Source organism: Protopterus annectens, chromosome 2.part1 (genome assembly GCF_019279795.1).
Source record: "Protopterus annectens isolate FY-2018-M chromosome 2.part1, PAN1.0, whole genome shotgun sequence".
NCBI classification, from domain to species: Eukaryota; Metazoa; Chordata; order Ceratodontiformes; family Protopteridae; genus Protopterus; species Protopterus annectens.
In genome coordinates, this window is record NC_056729.1 from 944,788,993 (window position 1) to 944,814,377 (window position 25,385).

The window sequence follows — 25,385 nt, forward strand, 5'->3', positions numbered from 1 at the left end:
TCAAAAAACAGACATTCTGAAGACAGCAAAACTGGTAACATATAGATTAACATGCAATTAACGTGATCAAAAATTTAAATTATACAATAGTATTTAAAAGACAAAAGTAAAAAGAGATAAATTTAAACACTTGTAGTTATGTCTGTCCTATGTTATCAGGGTTATGATTTTTTTACATATTTACAAAAATAGTTAGTTCCAGTCAGAATTAAGTATTATGTAGAAGTAAATATCCTCAAGTAGGGGGAATACTTTGTAGAGAGGGGGATATTGAGAGGCGTACCCAAGGAGGGAGAGAGGGGTTAGGTTGGGTCCTGACAGGGACAGATTTTGGAGTTAAGTAGATGGAGTTTTATTTTTTTCTTTAAAGTGGGATGGGTGAATGGTGGAGCATATGTCTCGAGGAAGTTTGTTCCAAGTTTGGGTGATGGAGTATTTATATAAGAGTTTGCCTACTGCTTTTTTGGTTGGTAGGTGTGCAGTAGTAGCTGATTTGAGGTACAAAGAATACGAGGAGGTGTGTAGATAGAGATGAAGGAAAAGAGCGCAGGACAAGATGAAGGTTTATAGAGAATGAACTGTAACATTTGAAATTGTGATAGAAACAGTAGGTGGGGGAACTCAAGCCAGTGGAGGGATGTAAGGGGCAAGCAGTGATGAGTATTGTATGGAGAGCTTGTGATGAATCTGGCTATCTTATGATACGTTTGTTGGAGTTTGTTTAAGGTTATGGTTTGAATGTTGGTGAACACGGGGGCAGCATAAAGAAGGGAGAGGAGGATGAGAGCCTGAGCAAGGGAGAGTCTAGCATTTGGAGTTAAACATTTTTTGTTACGATAAAGTAAACCTAGTTTGTGATTTGTCTTTTTTTTTGCATTGGAGAAGGTAACATATTAAATTTGAGTTCATCATCGATGATGACTCCTAGCAATTTAGTGTGAGTTTCAGGTTTAATGACTGTGTTATTTGAGGAATTGATAGAAAAGGAGGATTTGTGGTGAGTCAGAGAACGGGGAAGAAATAGTAGACGTTTGGTCTTTTTTGGGTTGAGGATGAGTAAGTTACTGGTTAGCCAATGTTCGGTAGATGAAAACGTCTGTTAAGTGAGTGTTTAGAGTTCACAGATGTTATCAGAGATAGAGATGAGAGTTGAATCATCAGCATATTGTATGAGGGAGGATGGTTTGCAAGATGTGTGGAGGTCATTAGTGAAGATATTGAACAGGAGGGGATCCAAGATGGGGCCTTGGGGTACTCCTGTTGGTACAGGTAAGAATGGAGAAGAGGAAGAGAGCCATTTAATGGACTGTTGCTTGCAGGGTATGTAATTGGAGAACCAGGAAAGGGAGAAGGAAGATAGAGTGAGACAGGCAAGTTTAGATAACAGTAGGGGATGGGAGACAGTATCAAACGCTTTGGAAAGGTTTAAGAAGAGACAGGATATGAGTTTATTGTGATCTAGGGCCTCAGCTATGGTATGGGTAGAGGATAAGAGGGTTATAGTTGTGCTGTGGTTGGGACAAAAGCCATGCTGGGTGGGTTTGAGAAGATTGTTTTGGAGGAGGTGTTTTAGCAGTTGTGAGTGGATGCATTTTTCGAGAATTTTGGATAGGGGGGATAGGATAGCTATGGGACGGTAGTTAGATGGGTCAGTAGAGTTACCACCTTTGTGTAGTGGTATAGTGAAAAAGGATTTCCAAAGGGTGGGTACAGTGACTTCCTGATTGGACCTATTGATAGACACTGGGTATGCAATTGAGTCAGCAGCCAGTTTGAGGAATGAAGGAAGGAGGTAGATTATCAGTGGAAGGGGAGCAAGGTTTTAGCTTAAGAAGTAGAGATCAGATGTAAGAAGTGGGAACAGGATGAAAGGTGAAGGGGTTATTGTTAGATGGGTAGGGAGGGATAGGTTGTGTTGAAGTGTTACCATTGGATGATAAGAGCACTTGAAGATTGTCGATAAAGTGTTTATTCAGTAGGGTAGCTGTTTCTAGAGGGGATATATTAGGGTAGGGGGAGTTAGAGGTGCAGCCAGGAGAGAGAATTTTATTTATAGTCAACCAGAATTTACGTGGGTTAGATTTACTATTTTTATCAGCATTGGACTGTTTCTTTCTAAGATTTCTGAGAGGTCTATAGTTCTGAAGGAGGGGTAATTCTTTAGTTTTCATCCAGGCTTTCCAGCCATTATCTCGTTGGAGCATAAGAGACTTAGTGTCTTTGGAAAGCCAAGTAGCGTAATTGGATTTTATTCTTATCTTTCTAGAGAGAGCAAGGGAGTTCAGAGTATTCAGGAAGATGGTATTGAAACTGTTTACTGCTTCATCTAGAGAGATTTGTTTAAGGAGTGACCAGTCAGTGGAAGATAGAATAGAGCTGAATTGGGTAACATTGAAGTTAGAGATTTTTCAACAGTCTCTATAAAGATTAGGTTTGGGTGGTTGGCAGGTGAATCTAAGGACAGAGGTGGGTAGGTGGTCACTAAGTTGGTCTGGTAGAGTAGTGGGGTTGTGATAGAGGTTAGAGGAGTTGGTGAGCATCCAGTCAATTATGGAGCTAGAAGTTATGTTTTTATGAAATCAGGTGGGGGAAGTTATTAGCTGATGGAAACCATGTAGATTTATGCTGATTTGAGGGCAGTCAGTTTTGAGTTTGGACCAGTCTAGGTTGAATTCACCTAAGATGAGAGTTTCATATGGAATCTTGTGGGAGAACCAATCTAGGATTTTCTCTAGGATGGGCAAGTTGTTTCCTGGAGGGATGTAGATAGAGGCGATAGCTAGTTTCTTGTGTGGGTTGAAGTGGCAGTTTACAATTAAGAGTTCTGCTGGGTGGAAGTCTGGCATGGGTGCAGGAAAAGGTGACAGGCTTAGGCTGTTAGAGTGAGGGACAGCTACAACACCCCCTTTTTTGGGGCATCTAGCTGAGCGGTAAATATTATAGCCTGGTGGGAGAATTTCATTGTTATTGATATGAGGCTTAAGCCATGTTTCAGATAAGCAAAGGATATGAGGGGTTGTGTGGGGGAGTTGGAGGGTGAGAGAGATTGGTGTGGATGTAGAGGGGGGGGTTAGGGTGGATGTCACCAGATATGAGTAAGGTATTAGAGGGTACAGAGAGTAAGGTGATATATAAATGTAGTTTGTACAGCTTGGATTTAGATTTATATGCAGGTGGGAGTATTTGTAATCTAGTTGGCTTATGAAGACATGAGTTGGGGAGGTTTAGTAAAGTTGGGGAGATGTTAGAGAAGGATGGTGTGAAGTGAGTATTAAAAATTAGATGCTTATTATGATTTTAAAACATTGTTGATTCTAAGGGAGTTCATAATACTGACATTGACACATGCATTATGATAAATGCATTTGTAATATTAAAAACATGGGTCACTTCTAGGGTCACAGCTTGTGTAGAGCTTCATAGAGAGGATTATGAATGGGCAGCTGATTGTTACGTTTGTTTTTTGTTCAGAAATTGTAATGAATTGAGTTTGGGTGGAATTTGCAGATGGTTTGCATAAGGGGCGTATAATTCATAGAAACTTGCTGCTCAGTAGTGCATATTTGTGCTACCAAGCATTAACTGTTTTGCATCTGAATGTAAATGCACTAGTCTTTGGGTATAGCCTTCAGAAATGTTGCCCTTGTCCTTCCTGGCTGTACTGCTTTTTAAGGAATTTTGTGTAGTACAGAAATTCATTGTCATCTCTGCTGTGCATGAGCAGTGTACCTGCACCAGTCAGCTTCCAAAAGCTTTTTGACGCCATCCTGCTGCTCCACCTGCATAGAGAGCGAGAAGTGCGCTATGTAAAAGGGAAGAGGAGTTCAAAAAGCTTTTAAGCACTTTAATGCCTTGTAGGAAGGTAAGAATCCAGAATATTTGCCCTAGGAAAAGTACAGTTTTGTACCTACCATAAATGTAGATGTTCGAAGATCCACATTGCTGCAGTCCTTACACTTGGGTAGTCCGCTGTCCTCGGTCGGCCCGAATACCAAAGTATAAGGCTGACGTCGGTCAAGGCGCATTAATCTGACGTCAGGACGTCAGGGTACAAATGCGCATGACCGACGTCATATCCTCAGTCTTTTCTTGCCCCAGATGTCAGAAGACCCTAAACAGGTAAGGCCAAAACCAAAAAACAACCACACACTAAACACCCCTGCACCAAATCTATGTACAACATATACAAATTTACAAAAGTACAACCCAACCCACACAACCACCCCTAAACACAGAGGGGAAGGAGGGAGGGTAAATTGGACTGCAGCAATGTGGATCTTCGAACATCTACATTTATGGTAGGTACAAAACTGTACTATGTTCTTCATCTCACATTGCTGCAGTCCTTACACTTGGGTAGAATCCCAAAGCAGAGGTAAGGGAGGATGGCAAATCATAAAGAAGCAGGAGCTGCCAAAATGCCCTGTAAAATAGCAGTGGCAAAACCAGCCCTAGATTTAGAGTAGAGAGGAAGGTGGTAATGCTTAGAGAAAGTATGCACTGAACTCCAAGTAGCTGCCTCTAAAATATCCTTAGTTGCCACCCCCCTTAGAAATGCTGTAGAAGTGGCAGTAGCCCTAGTGGAATGAGGCCTAATCCCAGCTGGAATCTCCTTGCCATGATGGGAATAACAGAAAGCAATGCAAAACCCAATCCACTTAGAAATAGTTTGTTTTGACACAGGCTTGCCCTGAGAACTCAAAGCAAAAGAAACAAACAACTGCTGAGACTGCCTGAAATCCTTAGTCCTGCTTAAATAATAACGCAACTGCCTGTGTACATCTAAAGTATGCAAAATCTTTTCCCCCTTATTTTGGGGATCTGCATAAAAAGTAGGCAAATGAATAGTTTGGTTTAAAGCCACACTAGAAACCACTTTAGGCATAAAGGAAGGATTAGTACGTAAAGATACCCTATCCTTATGGAAAATCAAGAAAGGCTCAACCGCCATAAGGGCCTGCAATTCAGAAACCCTTCTCACAGAGGTAATGGCCAACAAAAAAGCAGTCTTCCATGACAAATATTTCAACTCAGCAGTAGCTGCAGGCTCAAAAGGTTGTAGAGTGAGTTTCTCCAACACAAAATTGAGGTCCCAAGCAGGAGTAGAAGCTCTACGTGGGGGTCTTATATTCTTTGCCCCTCTAAGAAATTGCTTGAACAAAGGATGAGAAAACAATGGTGGGTCACAGTCATAGTGAGCTGAAATTGCTGCAGCATGAATCTTAATGGAAGAGAAAGACAAACCTTTGTCCAATAACTCAGTAAGATATTGAAGAGCCACACTCAAATTAGGCTCAGAAACATCCAAATCCTTTGCTGCACTCCAAAATAAAAATCTCTTCCATTTTTCTGCGTACACTTTCCTTGTACTAGGTCTTCTAGCTTCCATAATCACATTCAAAACTTGTTGAGGAAGTTGAGACCTGCTATGGTTCAAAACAGAATATGCCAGGCTGTTAGATGAAGAGAGTGAAGCTTGACATTGAGTAGATGACCGTCCTTCTGAGACAACAGGTGTGGAATCAAAGGTAAAGGCCAAGGAGGCTTCCTTACCAGACTTCTCAGTAATGGGTACCAGTGTTGTCGAGGCCAATCTGGAGCTATTAAGATCATCCTTGGTTTGTCCTGTCTGACCTTTAGAAGTACCTTTGGGAGGAGAGGCAGAGGCGGAAAGGCATACACATGAAGATTTTTCCAACTGAAAGAAAGAGCATCCACTTTCCAAGCTGTGTGATGAAACCTTTTCGTGCAAAACTTTGGCAGCTGGTGGTTTAGAAGAGAAGCGAACAGATCTATGTCTGGAGTTCCCCATGACACTGTCAATTTCTGAAATACATGAGGATCCAATTGCCACTCGTGGGGATCCATGATTTGCCTGCTTAACACATCTGCTAAGGAGTTCTGTGCTCCCGGCAGAAACCTTGCCTGAAGATTTAGTTGCAAACTGAGAGCAGTGTCCCACAAAATCATTGCTTGCCTGCATAGAGGATAAGAATGTGTTCCCCCTTGCTTGTTGATGTACCACATGACAGCTGTGTTGTCTGTTAGAATCAACACCTGTCCTGGAAGAAGTAAATCCTTGAAAGCCATTAATGCAAACTGGACTGCCAACATCTCCTTCAAGTTGATATGTAGATGCTGTAGTCTGGCAGGCCACTTGTCTTGTATCCACTTTCCATTCAGATGAGCTCCCCAAGCTTTGTCTGAGGCATCTGTCGTTAGAATCTGACTCGCCTCTGGCCGGGTCACAGAGAGTCCCTTGTTTAGGTGACATTCCTGAGCCCACCACAAAAATTCCTTTTGAATGCAAGGTATTATTTGAATGACAGTGTCCAGATCCTGGCAGTGCTGTGTCCATACATTTTTGAGATACCATTGCAGCTTCCTCATATGCAGTTTGGCATTGGGAAGCACCAGAATACAAGATGCCATGAACCCTAAGGCTTGAAGGACTGTCCTTGCAGTCAGCCCGGACTGATGAGATAGCTGACGGAAGTAAAGGGAAAGATTCTTTTGTTTGTCCGGGGTCAAAAAGGCCATCTGGGTTGCTGTATTCAGTCTCACACCCAGAAAGCACATGTCTTGAGAGGGTTCTAGACTGGACTTTATTTCGTTCACAGAATACCCCAGGCATCTTAGCACTGCTATCACATATTCCAAATGCTGAAGAAGCTCGTCCTTCCCTTGAGCCAGAATCAGGCAATCGTCCAAATAAGGATAGATCTGTATTCCTCTCAATCTGAAGAAAGCTATCACTGGAGCCAGAACTTTTGTGAATACTCTGGGCGCAGTAGATAAGCCAAAGGGCAATGCAGAGAACTGATAGTGAGAATTCCCAGCTCGAAAACGCAGATACTTCCTGCAACTTAGTCTGATGGGAACATGAAGGTAAGCCTCCTTGAGATCCAAAGTTACCATCCAGTGATCTTTGCCCAGCTGAGGCAAAAGCTGTTGTAATGTCAACATTTTGAACTTGGGAATGTCCAGATAAGTGTTGAGGATAGATAAATCCAAAATTGGTCTCCACGTGTTCCCCTTTTTTGGTACTAGGAACAGGCGAGAATAAAATCCTAGGCCCCTTTCTGGCATAGGAACCGGCTGTATGGCCCCTATTTGGAGTAACAGAGAAATTTGCTTGTAAGCTTCTATTCTTTGTTGAGGAGGAATGTCTGGCGTGCCTTTGAAAGGAGGCAAGGTATGGAAATAAAACCTGTAACTGTGGTGAATGATATCCAATACCCATCTGTCTTGGGTAATTAAACTCCAATTTTCTTTGAAAAGTGCCAATCTTCCTCCCAAAGGTGCTGCCAGGCGAGAAGGCTCTGGCAGCTGAAAAGGTAGGTCATTGGGTCTGTTTACGAAAGGACTGACCCCTGCCCTCACCAGAAGACTGTGCAGGTGAACTCCCTGTTCTAGGCCTAAAAGAGCCCTGAGCTCTGCCCCTACCACGTCTAGACCTACCCCTAGACTGGGAATCATAAGAAGGATATGTCCACCCCTTGGTAGGCCAATTTCTACTAAACTTTGGAGGCTGAACCTGCAAAAAATCTTTAACAGTCTGCATAGACTTAGCCTTGTCTTCCATTTTCTTTAAAACTGCTTCAACAGGAGAACCAAACAACACATCAGATTGTAAAGGAGCATCTAAAATCCTTGTCTTAACATGCTCAGCTAAATTCTGATCTCTCAGCCAGGCGTGCCTGCGAAGAACAGAACCAGTGGCAGTCACCCTCGAAGAGGCCTGTACAGCATCAAAACCACATTGCAAGGAATGCTTACCCACCTGTTCAGAAACATGTACTAAATCTTGTAACTCTTTACATTCAATACCTTCCGCCAGAGCATCTACCTTAGACTTCAATTGTGAAAGGAGATAGTTTTGATATTTCAACATGTGAAACTGGCAATTCAAAGCTCTCATGGCTAAAGTGGAAGAAGTATAAACTTTCTTTCCCCATCTATCCAAAGCCCTTGCCTCTTTATCTGGAGGAACCGGATTTTTAACAACAGAAGCCTTAACACCTTTAGGCCCCTGAGAAACAGTTTCTGGGTCTGCCCTAGGACTCTTAAAAAGATACTTATGAGCTTCAGGCACCCTATAATACCTATCCGGTTTAACAGGAGCAGGAGGCAAAGAATCAGGATTAAGAGAAGCCTCTGCAAAAACATCTTCCACCACATTCAGAACAGGAGGTATAGCTAAAGGCCTATGCTGGGGTAGAAACAAAAATTCCCTAAGCCTTTTCCTGGAATCAGAGAAGTCCTGACCTTCCCATTTAAAATGCTCCCTCATGGAATGAAGAGTCTCTGAAAACGAAAAATCCTCAGGAGGAGAAGCAGAAGGAGTAGAATCATCCACATCAGAATCAGAATAAGGAGAATACTCCTGCAAATCTTCAGCCGAAGACTTGGAAGCATCCGAACCCTGCTCAAAACTCCCAAGGTCAGGTTCCACCCTGGGCCTCTTATCAGGAGGGGGCATAGAACCTCTAATCAGAGTAATTAAATCTTCTGCCATTTTAAGCATATGCTTCTTGGGCACAGACCCTGAAGTACTAGGGGTGACACCAGCTGAAGCTAAACCTGGCCTGCCTCTGGGAGAAGCCTTGGAAACAGAAGGGGAGGGCCTAACCACCTTAGGCAAGGAGGGGAGAACAGCTACCTGAGAAGCCCCTTCAGCCTGGCCTACCTCCTGAGAGGACACATCTTGTAATAATAAAGTCTCTCCCTGGGACTCCAAAGAAACTTCTGGCTGAACCTCCGGCTCCACCGAGCCCTCTAAAGAACCGGCGTCCGGGACGGACGGTTCTTCTAACCTAGGCTTAGCTGCTTTGTCCTTGCGCTTTTTCGACGAAGCGGGCGTCGGAGCATCCGACGGCATTTTATAGTTGCACCGCTTCCCGAAGACTAACCTGGCACAATCTAATCTTCTCTTTATAGTGCGTTTGTTAAACCTAGCACAAGAGCGACACCCAACAACGTCGTGCTCAGGCCCTAAACAAGGTATACACAAGGTATGATAATCCCTATGAGGTATCTGTTTCCCACAAGAAATACAGTTATTCACTTTTTCTGACATCCGGTAAAATACTGAGGCAAGAAAAAAACAAAATATTCCCCAACGGGGTACTTAGCCAACTTTGATTCGGTCTGAAACTCCGACTTCGGAAAATCTCAGAATGCCAACCTGCACTCGCAACGCTGCTTCTGCATCGGACCATGCGGCAAAAAAGACTGAGGATATGACGTCGGTCATGCGCATTTGTACCCTGACGTCCTGACGTCAGATTAATGCGCCTTGACCGACGTCAGCCTTATACTTTGGTATTCGGGCCGACCGAGGACAGCGGACTACCCAAGTGTAAGGACTGCAGCAATGTGAGATGAAGAACATCAGAAAATGTGTGCTAATGGTCAAATTGAACAAAGCACGGCTACTCTCCTTTTGCAGTGTACTTGAAAAGCCTATGCTATGTCATATCCTACTTTACTGAGTACTGAAACATCAAAGAAGGAAGATCATCGGTTTCCTGATGTTCTTCGTGTTTCACTGCTGCAGTCATTACATTTGGTTATCTGCTTGCAGGTAGCCCTCAGTCAGCCTGATTAACAAAGTCTTGGGTCCTGTGTCGGTTGCTGTCCCTTCTTCCATGACGTCAGGTCATCAGGGGTATAAAACATGCAGCCGACGCCATTACATCTGTCTTTCTTGCCGTACGGTGCCCGAAGCAGAAGCAGTTCGCAAGTGCCGGTCTGCCGATTCCTGAATTTTTTGTTTTCGAGTTTCAGAACCAAAGTTTTCAACTAAAGCTAAGTACCCCGTTGGGGAAACTTTTTCTTGCTCCTTACCGATGTCAGTAAAAGTTAATAATTGCATTACTTGTGAAAAGCAAATATCTCATAAAGATTTTCATTCGTACTGTATTCCTTGGCTAGGCCCTGACCACGACGTACCTTGCTGTCAGTTTTGTGCTTTATTTAATCAGCGCACTATCCGTCGTCAGTATATTTTTGCCTCTAAATATTTCAGTTCTTGGTTTAATTATCCAGAAATGTCGTAGGTTAGCTATCCGACTACCGGGATTCCGAAAAAACGCAAAGATAAAGACAGAGACAAGTCAACGAGGTCAGTGAGGCGCTTTCGCAGCCCTTGATACACGCTACTTCTGATTCGCAGGCCTCTACTGAGACCCATTCGGAGTCCGGTATACCACGAGATGCTTCAACTATGGAACCCGCGGATGTCTCTACCTTGGATGGGTCCGGAGCCGCTGTGCAGGCACTGGCTTCAGAGGGTGTATTCAGGCCTACGGACTTACATATTAAACCAATGCCTCCTTCTTCTCTTAGGCCTAAATCTCGAACCATGCCTAAAAGACTGACGCCCAGGCCACATGCTCAGGCCTCTATGCCTAAAAAACAAATGATAAGAATGGCTGAAGATCTAATAACTCTAATCAGGGGTAGCCAAACCCCCCCCCCTTTCTAAGAGGCCTAGGACTGAAGTGATTTATGAATCTTCTGAACAGGATTCTGTTTTTTTCTGATTCTTCTGATGATCTGGATTTGCCCTTATCTACTTATGAGGATTCTGATGCAGAGGACTCCATTCCCTCTGCTTCCCTTCCAGAGGATTTTTCTTTTGGGGGAAACCTCGCATACTCTAAGGGAGCATTTCCACTGTGAAAGCCAGGATTTTTCTGATTCAAAAAGAGGCTTAGGGATTTCTTACTCCTACCTCAGCATAGTCCCTTAGCTATTCCTCCTGTACTAGACATTGTTGATGATGCTTTTTCGGAATCTAGTTTGGCCCCTGATTCCTTACTTCCTGCTCCCAGAAAACCACACAGATACTACAGGGTTCCTGAGTCATACAAGTTTATTTTTAAAAATCCTATTGCGGATCCAGAGACTATTTCACAGGGGCCCAAGGGCATTAAGGCTTCTACTGCTAAAAATCCTACACGTTCTGATAGAAACTCCAGGGCACTGGATAGTTGGGGTAAGAAGGTTTACACTTCTGCAACCTTGATCATTAGGGCTTTAAACTGCCAGTTTCATATGTTAAAATGTCAGCAACATGTTATTGGATTGCTTAAACAGAAAATGATGTTGATTCCTGACTGCGTGGAAAATAAAGAATTACAGGATTTAATGCATTCTACTGAACAAGTTGGAAAACATACTTTGCAATTTGGTTTTGATTCATTAGAGGCCTCTTGCAGGGCGCTGTTACTGGGTCTGTGCTCAAAAGGCATGCTTGGCTTAAGGAGCAATCTTTGCCTGATCATGTTAAAGCTAAATTGTTGGATGTTCCCTTAAATCAGGACCACCTGTTTGGCAACAAGGCTGAGGAAGTTCTTAAAAAGATGGAAGATAAGGCTAAATCTATACAAACTGTTAAAGATTTCTAACAAGTTAAACCTCCTAGATTTAGTAGGCACTGGTCTTCTAAGAATTGGTCCTTTCTAGCCCCTTCCAGGTCTTCTCAAGCCAAACAGACACAGCAAAAAACCCAGATTTCAGTCCCAGGGGACACAACAGGACTAAGTAGTGGGAGGCCTCCACTTCCAAAGCTGGGAGTAATAAGACTCCCCCATATGGTAAACTGTCCTAATGACTTCCTTTTAAAATTTTCAAGCACTTATCAACTGGTTGCCCCTTTGGGGGGAAAGATTGCTCTTCATGCAAAGAACTGGGAACTCATTACCCAGGACAAATGGGTTTTAAATATAGTGTCCCAGGGATACAGATTTCACTTCCATCCATTGCCAACACCAAACAGGTGGCCGGACCTACACCCAAATCAGTGGGCAGAGGCCCAAAAACAAGTACTGTCTCTTAAGCATGGGCGCTATTCAACTGGTACCAGAAGAGGAAAAGGGAAAAGGATTCTACTCAAGACTTTTCCTGGTACCCAGAAAAGACAATTCATGGCGTCCTATCCTGGACCTGTCTACTCTAAACACCTTTCTGGAGATTCCAAAATTCAAGATGCCGACTCTTCAACAATTACTTCCTATGCTAGGCAAATATGCCTGGTTGGCAACACTAGAGTTAAAGAAGCATACCTGCACATCCCAATCAGGGAATCTTGCAGAAGATACCTACACTTCAAAGCAGGCTACTCACACTATCAGTTCTCTGCACTGCCCTTTGGCTTATCTACTGCACTCAGGGTATTCACAAAGTGCCTAGCTCCAGTTATTGCATTTTAAAGGCAAAGAAATATTCAAATATACCCATACCTGGACGATTGTCTAATTCAGGCAGAAAGCCAGGACATACTTTTGAATCATCTGGCCTTTGTACAAAGGGTTCTGACTTGTTTGGGGTACACCATAAATGAAAAGAAATCACACCTGGTACCCTGCCAACAAATTATATTCCTGGGAGCAAGCTTGAATACAACTTCCCAGATGGCCTACCTCACATCAGAGAAACGACTTCTTTTGACAACCTACTTCAAACAAGTGGCCACAAAGACCCTGCTATCTGCAGGACAAATACTGCAAGCCTTGGGGTTCATGGCCTCCTGCATTCTTCTAATTCCATATGCAAGGTTGCATATGAGGAAACTACAGTGATATCTAAAAAGCCTATGGTGTCAACATTCTCAGGATCTAGAAACAATGATACCTATCATAACTTGCATACATCTAGAGTTCCTTTGATGGGCAGAGGCCTGCCACCAAAACAAGGGACTACCTTTCACACCACCCCCTGCCGCCCAAACCCTAACAACAGACGCATCAGGCTATGCATGGGGGGGGGGCTCACCTGGCAGGGAAGTACATTCAGGGCAAATGGAACCCAAGTCAAATGCACCTGCATATCATTCAAAAAAAATGTTAGCTGTAAGAAATGCTCTGACAGCCTTCAAGGACCACAATCTTCCAGGACAACTAATGGTAAAGATGGACAACACCACTGTTATTTGGTACATAAACAAGCAGGGGGGCACACATTTTTACCCCTCTGCAGACTAGCCATGGCATTGTGGAACACAGCCTTGAGCTACCAAGTGCACCTACAAGCTCAATTCCTGCCAGGAAAGTTAAATACACTGGCAGATGGACTAAGCAGAAACCTTATAGACCCACACGAGTGGAAACTGGAACCAAGGATTTTCAACATGTTGACAAACAAATGGGGGAGCACAGATATAGACCTGTTTGCCTCTCCCCAGAACTACCAATTGGACAAATTTTGCACAAGGACTCCCCACAAACAAGCCTGGAAAGCTCTGTCCTTCAGCTGGAAAAACCTATCAGTCTATGCCTTCCCCCCTCTGCTTCTGCTCTTCAAAGTAATACTAAAAATCAAACAGGACAAATCAAGGATGATTTTGATTGCTCCAGACTGGCCGCGCCAACACTGGTACCCCCTCCTGCACAGTGTGTCACAGTTATCCATGGCACCTGCCTCAGACTCCTTCCCTGTTGTCTCATAGGTTCATAGGTTCATAGGTTGGTACTAGGCTGTCATCCCTAGGGCCTATACAAGCCTAGCCATAACCATTCCCTGGCTATTTCTTCCCACATTATTTACTTTCCTGGACCCCTGTCTAGCAGGGCGACTGACATGATCCCTGGGGTGAATTTCCTTTCTCCCATCCAATCGTCAAGGTTCCCCTTGAAGAGGTCCAAAGAGGCACTCTGCTTGACATGTATGGGCAATCTATTCCAGAGTCTGGGGAGTCTCTGGGTCAGGAACCTATCCCTCCAGCATGTTTTGTTTATTGTGATGACAAGGTTTAGATCCCTGGAGCTTGTAGCTCTGAGGGATTGAGATTTCTTTAAGTGTAGCATGCCCAACAGCTCTGGGTTTGACATGGCCTTGTATGTTAAGCTCAACAGGAGAACCAGATTCTGCACCCTCAGCTTCTAACATTGAACCTTGCAGCCTGGCTAATTACATAATCTCTACTTTACCATCCCTCAGTAAACCTGTGATGGACATAATTTTAGAGGCAAGGAAGCCTAGCACTAGAAAATCCTATGCTGAAAAATGGAAAAGATTCTGTGCCTGGAACCAATCTCAAGGGATGAGCAAAGCAGAGCCCAATTTACCACAGATTTTGCAATACTTAACTGAGATGCTTCAAAAGGGCCTGTCTTTTTCCTCTATCAAAATCCACGTCTCAGCCATTTCAGCTCATTATAACAGAGAACCCCCCCCCCTTCTCTCATCCACTACTCAAGCAGTTCCTCAGAGGGGCCAAAAATTTAAGACCACCCAGGAGAGCTCCAACCCCAGCCTGGGACCTTAACTTTGATGTGGAGAAACTCACTCTACCTCCTTTCGAGCCAGCTGCTACTGCAGACCTAAAATTCCTTTCTTGCAAAACAGCTTTCCTTTTAGCAATCACTTCAGCTAGAAGGGTATCTGAATTACAGGCCCTTATGGCAGTGGAGCCTTTCATCATCTTTCATGCGGACAGGGTGTCCCTCAGAACCAATCTATCCTTCATGCCCAAGGTGGTATCCAGTGTGGGTCTTAATCAGTCCATTCATTTGCCAACCTTCTTTCTCAATCTGCAGAACAAATGAGAACAGATATTGCATTCCTTAGATGTGCACAGACAACTCTATTCTACTTGGACAGGACTAAACCTCAAAGGAAATCTGAACAACTGCTGGAAGCATTTGCTGCAAGGGCAGAGGGGAAGGCTATTTCAAAGCAAACTATTTCTAAATGGATAGGCCATTGCATTCATTTCTGCTATAAGCACCATGGAAAACCTATCCCCCAGAGGATCAGACCTCACTCCACCAGGGCTGCATCTACGTCTACAGCCTTTCTCAGAGGCGTCCCTAGCAGGGACATCCTAGAAGCTGCTACCTGGAGTTCTGTACATACTTTCACCAAGCATTACCATTTGCCAATTTTCTCTAAATCCAGAGCTGGCTTTGCCACTGCAGTCTTGCAAGGCCTTATAGCCGGTCCTAATGCTATCTAAATTCCTCCTCCCAACCACAGCTTTGGGAATCTACCCAAATGTAATGACTGCAACAGTGAAACATGAAGAACATAGTACAGTTGTGTACACTTACCATAAATGTAGATGTTCGAGTGTATTCACTATTGCAGTCCTGGTTACCCTCCCTCCAGCCCCCTAGCTTCTTTTTGCTATACCTCTACTTTCCTTTACTATGCTTAAAGGCCTTTTTGGTGTATTTGCTTTTTTGTTGGAGGTATTTCATTGTACTTTTATATTTAATTGTTCCCCATTAGGGGGGCACCTGACATCTGGGGCAAGAAAAACTGATGTAATGGCGTCAGCTGCATGTTTTATACCCCTGACGACCTAACGTCATGGAAGAAGGGACAGCAACCGATGCAGGACCCAAGACTTTGTTAATCAGGCTGACTGAGGGCTACCTGCAAGCAGATAACCCAAATGTAATGACTGCAACAGTGAATACACTCTAACATCTACATTTATGGTAAGTGTACACAACTGTACTTTGTTAATGTTTCAATACGTTGTCATTGACTTGTTTCCAGATGGTATCTTTGTTTGCAGTTTGCCCTAGTGAGATAAGAGGGAAAGGTATAGCCCAGTTCCTTAGAGCTGCACTTGGTTTGGCTACTTTGCCTGAGATTTACACTGTATCTGCTGCATCTAAAGCCATCCACTGCTAAAAGAACAAAAATAAGTGTCATTTTGCACTTCTGCTGATTATTTTTATGGTAATTCATAATAATCCTGTATTAATTGTTTTATATTTCAAATTTTAGAAAAGTTTCAAAACTAAACTGTTTCCACTGCTGTTGTATTTAATTACATTATGTCTGCTAGTTTACAAGACAGTAATATCTAGACTGTGTGGTTTCTCCGTACTTAAGCTCAAAAACCAACATTTTTACATTGAGTGTTTTCTGACTGTACTCTTGTGGCAGAAGTGTGCTGTAGCAAACATATCTGAGTTGGAGGCTGCTGGCTGAAAGCTTATTGTGTGTTTTCCTGTTTGGTCTGTAAGCCTTGCTGTTGTAAAACTTGTTTTTCTGATTCTTTATAAGCCCAGTGCTTGTATTAGGCTGGTCTCCTCACAGTGGCAGTTAGCAGTGCATTGTATAGATGCAAATGCTATTAAATTAAAATGTCTCTGTAACCTTCCCCAGTCCCCCTGCTGCTCTTGGAGCATCTGAGTTGTGCACACAGCAGCATCACCTTGTTGGATAGCTGCAGTTCAGCATAGCACCCATTCTTTGTCCATATGCTGTCATCCCATTCTAGTTAAATTTCGCTACTCTTAGTATTCTTCCTGATTACACCCATAGTAACAAAACTGAAACCATAGATAGGCACTTTCCTGCTATCTCTGTTGCCATCCTGGTGGACATGGGCATCCTGAGGCATTGTAGCAATTGTCTCATATATACTGACAATCACTTTATCCTGAAACAAACAAAAACAGTATGTGAGAGATGTAGTTCCACTATGAAAATTGAGACACAAGTCTCACATATTGACAAATCAGATTAACAGGTTGTCAGCAAATGCACATTATTTCCCTCACTAAATAAGGTCTCAACCCATAAACTCACATATGCAGAGGTACTCACAAGTAACTCACCAAAATCAGTGGCCTCCGATATGCTGCCCTCAGAAACCACATGCAAACAAAACCAAGTCAGCACCAACCACTACATATAAAAATATATGTCACAGTATCACCACAAGCAAGCTACATAGACAAAATACCACACATTCAAACATCTTGGTCATAAGAGACTCCATCGTGAGACACACTAGACACTCCCCTCACCATACTGGATAAAGAGAGGGTTACAGTCAGTTGCCTGTCAGGGGCCAGGATTCGCCAGATCATGCAGGCACTCAGATCACTCAACCACAAGTAGCAGTCATAGTTCATGTGGACTGTATGAAGACAGACGTGATACATAATGGACCTCTCTGAATACATGTCTCAGGCTGGTATGAGTCTCGCATTGAGCAGCATTGTACCCACTCCAAGAATGATACCACAATGCAAACAGAAAATGATTGACTTCAGTAAACTGCTGTTATTCCAAGGGAGTCCAGTATTTGTCAGCCTGGGACAACATGGTCAACAGACCAGAAGTGCTTTGCCAGAGACTGTGTGCACCTGCCACTGCTACGGTTTTAAATACTGACCAAGGTACTAGCCAGCCCCATAGTGCCTTATTTAGGCAGTGCCAAATCAACAGACCTACCAATGTAACAAATTCTTCTAATGCCAAGCTGAAGGTACTACTGCTCAGTGCTAGGAGTCTTAACAAGAAGCTGCACTCCCTTGAATCTGTCCTTGCCCTGGAGAATGCTGACATCTGTGCAGCTATACCGATGTGCTTCAAGGATGTGGAAAGCACCTCAGCAGTGCAAGGCTTCAGTGCCTGTTACACATTCAGAATACCCTCTGAAAAGGAAAAATTGAAAGAAGGTGTTTCCATGTGCATAAAAAGCAATCACATCTCTAGATTGGAGGTTACAAATCACGCCAGTCGAGGTTGTGGAAAAATCCTTTTACTCAGTTTGTTTAGCGCTTTCATGCAATAAATGCTTGCACTTCTTCAGACAAACTTACAATAAAACATTAAACCTTTTATATAAAAGCTTAAAACCAAGCCCCATTTTTGCATTATCAATTAATTCATAAACTATTCAATATAATTTGATGCAAAAACATGTTAAGAAAGTTTTTCACAAAATATTTAGGCATATTTGTGTTTTTTTTTGTGTGTACATACATATATATGTTTTTTTAGAAAATGAAATGTTTGATTTTGGTATATATGATCTTTGTAGTTGGTTAGTTAAAACAAAGAAATATTAACCAACAGCATGAATTTTGTAGTTGGTTGGTTAAAACAAAGAATGCAAAGCAACAGCACTTTGAATGTATAGCTGAGCCTCAAGTATTTTACCTCAAAGTAATTGGTTTAATTTGAATTAATTGAATGATGGCTTGAGTGATTAACTTGGGGGCTTGGTTTTAAGCTTTTATATAAAAGGTTTAATGTTTTATTGTAAGTTTGTCTGAAGAAGTGCAAGCATTTATTGCATGAAAGCGCTAAACAAACTGAGTAAAAGGATTTTTCCACAACCTCGACTGGCGTGATTTGTAACCTCCGTTTTTTTCTTTTTTATACGTTTATCAGTTTTTTGCTTTTTGGTTTCATGGCTGAAGGTAGCGGTGGTTTGCAATCGCAGTCGCAAGGCTTGTTTGGTTCTAGTTCCAGTCCAATATCCAACAGAACCAACGAAGATGTGGATGCAGTCGGATATCTTACTGCTTTAATCCAACAACTTACACAACGTGTTGAGGTTTTAGCTACAAGAGTAGAGTCTCAAGGTTCCAGCAATACTCCTGTTGTTCGTCCCAAAGCGGGGACAATCTTTCAAAGTTTACCGGCTTTGGCACCTCAACCCATGAATGTTTCACCAACTACTTTTTCTGGCGTAGTGAGTTCCAACAACATTTCGCCAAGTAGTATACCTCCCGGACAAAGAACAGGTCAAGGTACATGTACAACTGCGGTTAATACTCAAAGTGAAAACAGAAGTACTAATGTTACAAGATCTAATGACCTGCCTGTCCTGGAAGAGTTTTTTAAGGTACCAGATATTAACTTTAACATATCAAGTAACATAGGTACGGTAAATCAAACTAATGTGCAGGAGAATGACATGTCTTGCAACATAGTTGCCAATCTTAAACAACTTGATGCATATTTATTGAAATTCAAAAAGCTGCAAGTTGAGATTTTGTATTTACGCGAATGCATAAAACTTAAAATTGTGCCAAAGGGTCTGCGACAGTGGAAGTACCCGTCTGGCACAACAAAACAATCAGAATTTTATCTCCGTTTAGTTCAACATTTTGATGAGCAAGGCTTCAAGTTGTTAGAATTACTAATTGAAGAATATACCCAGCAAATGTCGACTTTAAAGGAGAAACTTTTAACTTTAGACAAAGCTATAAAAACTGACTCAAGCTTTTCCCGTTACGAGTATGATTATGTGAGGATTTTTTCAAGCATTAATGTCTTGATCAGTAAAATAAGCGAAACAAAAAAGAGAAAGATACACAGGGATAGGTTAGCCTATGAGAAAGGCAACGCCTACCCTGACCCACCGGTCAACAAAAGTGCGCACGTTACTTCTTCTACAGCGTATGTGCGCAATGGGTTCCCTGACACAGATACACAAGCCCTGGCGGAAGGTGATTTGGATACCTTTTTGAACATAGATAGTAGTTCACTATCATGTAACAATGAAGTCCCCCAAGACCTTCGGCGCAGCGAGCGTATTAATAACAACAACAAGAAGAAGTTGGCCAACCAAAATAACCAACAAAATAATAAACAAAATCAACAACAGGGTTTTCAGCAGGGCCAGTGTGGTTCTTGGAAGAAAACGAATTGGAACCGGAAAGGCCACAACAGATTTGGCTCCAACAAACGCAAGAGGTAATACAAAATGAAAATAGAAAATCCTTGAACATTTTGACAAGCAAGAGTAATGACTTTAAGTTATATAATTTCACAGATTTAGAAATATGTTCTGAATTTATTGAGTTTTTAGCTAAGGGTTTTACTTTTGTTTTGCCTCCTAAGTTTAACATTGCCAAGGTACTCTGCGACTTAAAACTATTTGTTCGCAAACTGAATTTAAGAATGTTTTTTGGTGAAAAAGAAGTTAACCAACTTACAAAGGAGTATGTTTCAAGTGTATTCAACCCTCCTTTAGATAATAAATGATTTTTGAAAAAATTACTGAAATTCATTTAAGGGGTTTGCACAAAGAAATTAGAGCAAATAAATTGATGTCGCAAAAGGAAATTGATTTGATAACTTATATGAGAGTACATGAGATACGGGTAATGAAGCCTGATAAAGGCGGGGGAGCTGTTTTGATGCATGAGAAAGATTATGTGGAGAAAATGTATGCTTTGCTTTCCTCTGAAGAATATAAAAAAGTATCACTTAATGAGTTTAACCAAGCTTATCAAAGAATCCGAGATTTTTTGAATGATTTATTTATTGAAGGGAGCATTTCGCTTGATTTATACCACTTTTTTTCTATGTCAGCACCCCTTACTCCAGTGCTGTTTGGCATTCCGAAATTACATAAAAATATCCAAGAATCTCCATTTAGACCCATAATAGATGGGTGTAATTCCATCACTTACCCTTGTGCTAAATGGGCCGACAACAAGTTAAAGGAGTATCTCATGACAGAAAGCCAAATATGTAAAGATTCTTGGCATGTTTTAAATAGTCTTAATGAGATCTCCTTTAATGTTGACTATGTATTTTTAACAGCTGATATTAAAAATTTATACACAGTCATTCCGCACTTAATAGGGTTAGAATTGGTACGTGACTTTTTGTTGTTAAAAAATTGTCCAGGAAATGATGTGGACTTAATAATTAGTATACTAGAAATAATATTAGAGAACAACTATTTTATGTTTAAAAAGGACATATTTTTACAACAGTCAGGAGTAGCGATGGGTTCCCCGTGTGGCGGAAGCTTCGCCAACACAGTAATGGCCTATTGGGAGCGGACTTTACTTTTTCCACACGCACTTTTTAATAAAATCATAGTGTGGTATACACGCTATCAAGACAATATTTTAATGATAGTTAATGGGACACAAGATGAAGCCATGCAGTTAATCAACGAGATGAATTCCTTTTCCTCTTTTTTGGATTTCACTTATGAGATTAGTGAGACATCAATTAATTTTTTGGACATTAATATCACAAAAAATTTAATGAAAGATACCTTTTCCACTAAGATTTACAGAAAGCCTACATACAGTAATTCTTTTTTACATTTCACTAGTTGCCACCCCTATCATCAAAAAAAAGGGGTGGTTAAAGGACAATTTGTCAGAGCTTCTCGAATGTGTTCCACGGATGAAGCATTTGAAGAGGAGTGTTGGCAACTTTGTGATATGTTTTCCAATAGAGGATACCCAAATCGACGTGTTAGTGCAGTCTTTTGGGAAGTTAACAACAAAAGGAAAGCTGGGCTACTTAGCCTGATTTTCAAAGGAGTGAATCGTAATCTTGAATTTTCAAGTCAGATTATTCAAACAGCTAATAAAACTACTGAAAATAATAATAGTATTACAATTAACTATAACATTAGTTTTCTGACTCAATTTAATTCCCATGCCAAGTACATCAAGAGTGTCTTGCAAAATAATTGGGAATGTATTATACAAGACAAAAAATTACACTCCTTACTAGGTTTTAAACCTCTAGTAGTATACAAGAAGGCACTTTCTACAAAAAACTTATTAGAGCTTCCCTTTAAAACTTTTAGTACTTGTAAAGGTATGTTCAAGTGCGGTAGATGTAAGTACTGTAAGTACATCCAGACAGGCTCAACTTTCATCATTAGAGGTACCAAATATTATATTAATGAAAAATATAATTGTGAAAGCCAGGGAGTAGTTTATCTTGCCAAGTGCAAAGATTGCCCGGCTTATTATTTTGGGAAGATGGAACGGTTATTTAAGACCCGTATTTATGAACATTTATATGCTATATCTAAAAATAATCCATCAAATGCCTTAGCAAAGCATATTATGGAAAATAGCACACACAGTTTTTTGTTTAATGTAGTGGAAAAGGTTCATAAAAATCCTAGAGGTGGGGCTTGGTATTTAAAGTTGCAGGAACATGAACTTCTTTGGCAACTAAAAACCAATGCCTACACCTTTCCAGGTATTAATGATATGTGTTCCATTAAATGTTTACTCAATATTAAAGCTTTGGATAGATAAACATATATACAAAATAACTTTGTTTAATAAGTATATGCATTCGTGTCTATTATTGCACATTTTTTCAATTTTTCATTTTTCATGTACACAACATGAGTATATTTATTTAATTAACGTTAATTAGCATTTTTTATAAATAATGATATATATATATATGAATTTATTAAGTTTAAATAGAAACTTTTACATTATCAATTAATTTATAAACTATTCAATATAATTTGATGTAAAAACATGTTAAGAAAGTTTTTCACGAAATATTTAGGCATATTTGTGTGTTTTTTTGTGTGTACATACATATATATGTTTTTTAGAAAATGAAATGTTTGATTTTGGTATATATGATCTTTGTAGTTGGTTAGTTAAAACAAAGAAATATTAACCAACAGCATGAATTTTGTAGTTGGTTGGTTAAAACAAAGAATGCAAAGCAACAGCACTTTGAATGTATAGCTGAGCCTCAAGTATTTTACCTCAAAGTAATTGGTTTAATTTGAATTAATTGAATGATGGCTTGAGTGATTAACTTGAGGGCTTGGTTTTAAGCTTTTATATAAAAGGTTTAATGTTTTATTGTAAGTTTGTCTGAAGAAGTGCAAGCATTTATTGCATGAAAGCGCTAAACAAACTGAGTAAAAGGATTTTTCCACAACCTCGACTGGCGTGATTTGTAACCTCCGTTTTTTTCTTTTTTTTTTTTTTTTTTCTTTTTTATACGTTTATCAGTTTTTTGCTTTTTGGTTACATCTATAGATTGGTCAAGCAGGATGATTCACCTGAGCTACTCCATGTCCAGCTGACCATAGGCAAAATCCCCCACTATATCATCGCTAGCTGCCATTTCCCCACCATGAACCATGAAAACCACTCTGCATACCTGATGCTACTAGAATCACTTACCATTCAGCCCAACACACTACACATGGTTGATTTTAACTACCCTCCATAAACTGGGAAGCATATACGATCACTAACATGCAGGCATAGAGATTCCTAGACTTTGTCAGTACACATGTTGTGGATTGTCTTGCAATCCCACTAAGGGCTCAAATATCCTTGACATAGTACTCACAAACATGGTGGAGTGGTGTACCCACTATGCAGTGTAATGTCCTCATTGATAAGATCAGATCAGATCATAAACTGGTCTGTTTTGAAATAAATTTAATGGGAGTATCCCATCAAAACCTAAAACCCTAAAGAATTTTTCCAAGGCAAATTGCCTCCTATTAAGTGATTGCCTAGGTGATTTTAAAGCTTCCTCTAACCCCAAAAACCTGGAGGCCTATACAGAACTGTACATGAATGCCCTGTACAACCACTTACAACTGCATAGAAATGGCAGCACCTGGCTGAACTAAACCCAGATCTAGCTGGAAAAAACAAGCCACCCTGGTAAATAGACTGTATAACAGAAGGAATAAATTCTTGTATAGAATCAAGTGGGAGGGAGCACAACAGAAAAAAAATCCCTCATTAGTCTCAACAGGCAAATCAGGAAACTCTTCAAATATTCAGACGCTAAAGACATAGTTAAAACAGCCTCCCAAGCAAAGGATCACCCAAAGCATTATATGTCCAAAATCTTAATGGAAATGCCCAACAATATGATGAGCTGCATGTAGATGACACTACATATACTCAGCCAGAAGAAATAGCAAAAACAAACTTGCAAAAAAGGGTGGCTCAGGTTCACACTCTGGTCCCTCTGGTTACCTCCCCCTGTAAACCCCTTACCATTCCCTCCTTTTCCTGTTATCACAAAAGAACAGGTTGTCACTGCACTCTCTAAAGCTAGAAAACATGGCACCAGTGGGCCCTAACAGAATCCTAGGGTGCCTATTAAATAGCTTGAAACATGACCTAGCAGACCCACTCAGATCTCTATTTGACCAAAGTCTCCAAATAGGATAGAGGCACAAATCTCTCCCATCAAAGGAGACCAAAAACTCATCACCACAAACGTGTGAACTACTGCACAAAGGGGTATGATATGACAATCTGATTACAACTGGCTGATGAGGACAATATGAGTAGCCCAATTTAACAACAGTGTGTAAATCAACCAAGTTGGCCTGTGAGGGGCAGTGATTTCTTTGAGAATCTGGAGATTTCTTGAGAAAAGGTAACAGGGCAAGGTCAGGTAGGGCATGTACAGTGGTACATAGATTATACCGCCTACCCACCCAAATAGATAAATAAACAAAATTGGGCATGGCGTTATAGATAAACTCACAAGATGGGACATGTAAGATGGACACACAGAGATGGATAGCCAGATGGCTCACCACCAGTGGCCAGCCAGTCACCAGGAATCCACATGGCTCAACAAAATACCAGTGGTTTGACACCACAGTCTCAGATGCTGCTGCCATTTTGGCCTGTGTTGCAAGTTGGTTGGCCTTAGTTGCAATCATTGACTTGCAAATGACTCCCCACCATTATGATTGATCTGATGCCAGGTCTATGATGGAATGTCAGAGCCATTGCCTCCATGGTGTCAAATGAATGGTCAAGAAGAAACCCTTCAGTTATGCAAATAGTGGTCAAATGCCATTTGATTCCCTTTCCCTGCAAATTTGATAGCAATCTGAGAGTGGATGAGAGAGAGAGAAGTGTAGATCATGAGAGATTTAGTAGCACTTCATCTGGTTACATGATGTCCGGGTGTGTGGCTTCTATCTTCTTTAGTGCTATGCAAAGGCATGGCATTCAAATCATGGCAAAACAGAAGATCTCATCAGACTAATAATCAAGTACAGTGCACCCTTTGGCATTTTAACAGTTGGAGCATTCATTTTAACAGTTTTCAAAAAACATTTTTTTTCCAAAAAACAAATTCAAATAAAACAAAATGTCCTGATCACTAAATTCAGTTCACCTGTATTACTACTTCTACATTCTACAGGGGGTTGAGTGTGTCTCCCTGATGATAAGGGAGTCTTTACCCTGCCCTGATGAAAATCTCTGTAACTGAATTTTTGCCCTGAACTTGTAATCCTGACTGTGAACTCTATTATTTTTCTTTTTATATTTTTTACTAATTTTTTTCCTTTTTTTATGGGAGTGTGCAAGGGAGTCCCTATTAGAACAAAAAAAAAAAAAAAAAAAAAAAAGAACAAAAAAAAAAAATTTTTTTTTTTTTTTGTTTCCTTTTTCTGACAAACTTTGATCTTTCACTTTTTGTTTTTTTTTTTTTTTTTTTTTAATTTTTTTTTTTTGACACACAAACACACACACACACACAACACACACACACACCACACACACACACACACTCACACACACACACACACACACACACACACACACACACACACACACACACACACACACACACACACACACACACCACACACACACACACACACACACACACACACACACACACACACACACACACAACAAGTTCTTCGTGTTTCACTGTTGCAGTCATCACATTTGGGTTATCCCTGCCAGGGTAGCCCTCGGCTGGCCTGAATACCAAAGACTTAGTATTTCTGTCGGTTGCTGTCGCTTGAGGACTGACATCAGGTCATCAGTGGTATAAAGGAAGGCAGCCAACACCATTACATCAGTCTTTCCTGCTGTGGA

General features: G+C 41.1%; 1 protein-coding gene across 1 annotated transcript in view; it reads left to right on the forward strand.

Annotated features, from left to right (window-relative positions):
- The window catches only part of LOC122794923 (probable ATP-dependent RNA helicase DDX60), a 2,818,219-nt gene that overhangs the window by 686,984 nt on the left and 2,105,850 nt on the right, over positions 1-25,385 (forward strand). The window lies entirely within an intron of this gene.